This window comes from Trypanosoma equiperdum (assembly GCF_001457755.1).
Source record: "Trypanosoma equiperdum strain OVI genome assembly, contig: ctg_1672, whole genome shotgun sequence".
Classification (NCBI taxonomy): Eukaryota; Euglenozoa; class Kinetoplastea; order Trypanosomatida; family Trypanosomatidae; genus Trypanosoma; species Trypanosoma equiperdum.
Window position 1 is genome coordinate 1 of NW_027123696.1, and position 1,157 is coordinate 1,157.

Genomic DNA, 1,157 nt, shown 5'->3' on the forward strand with positions numbered 1-1,157 from the left:
CTCTCACGAAGGCACGAAGAAAATTAAATTAAATTAATTATTCTTACCAGAATACCCTCTATTTTTCGCGTTGTTTCCCTTTTTTCATTGCAGTCGCTAGCCGGCTGAAATGGTTTCATGCTTCCATTATAAAGCGGGCCATGGTGGCCCCCTCTTTCCCGTCAGGGGGGATCGTTTGTTGCGGTATGCCGAGTATAACGTGCGAGCCCGCCTCGGTGTGTTTTGGGGGTTTGACCGTCTTTCCGATTGTTCTGCCTCCTCATTCCGTTCCTTTCACCTCACAGCCGTAATGATGTCTTTCCCTCACTCCAAGGCGCTGTTGTGGCGTCAGGTTGTTCCGCGCGCCTTTTTTTCCGCCTACACTATCGTTTTACCTGGTCCAACCAAGTAAAATCGTGAATTGGAACGCCGGCTTTAGCCCCTTCTTCGGTTGGTTCCACTATGTGTTTATATCCGTCGCGAAGTCCCGCTCTTTTAATATCGCAGGACCTGTGGCTTACAGCGGGGGAAAGGGACGATGGATCAGTGTACGGTGATGCGCTCCTCCCTCTTTTCGGCCGTTTTCTCGCAATATCCATGACGGCTGCGCGCCAACCTCCTATCACTAGAATTTCTGCTCCGTGGCTAAGTGTCAGTTTCCGCACCCCTTGCCAGTGGTTTTTCCTTTTTTGCTCCCTCTCTCCGGGATGCCGGCGACACAGTCCCTGACGAGCTGTTGAGCGCTGCTGCTCCGCCAGCCCGTTTCCGACCTGCTTCCCGAAACCATGTCACAGTCTTCGGTGACTTTTTACACTTTTTACTCTATCCCTGTTTGCCTTCAGCTCTTCGGGGCGCCGTTCAATCAAAGAGGTCCTCCCCACCAATATTGCCGCGGCAGTTGCACCGTCATCTGAAAAGACAAACCAGCCGGTTCTCGAAAGAAGGCATGTCGGATTGCTGATTTTTTCTCTTCACAGGCCCACTGACAACTTATTCACTTCCCCTTCCCCCGCCCCTTCCGCCAAGAGTAAAGTTCATCGACGCGTGGATGCGCTACCCGTTGTTTTTTTCTCTTTGTCATTTTGCTTTTGCGGACAGTGGCCCACTGAGTTTGAGTGGAGCTGCGGAGGCGCTCTGTAATGTGTTGGGGAAGTTGAAATCGGTGTATGCCTTCGTCC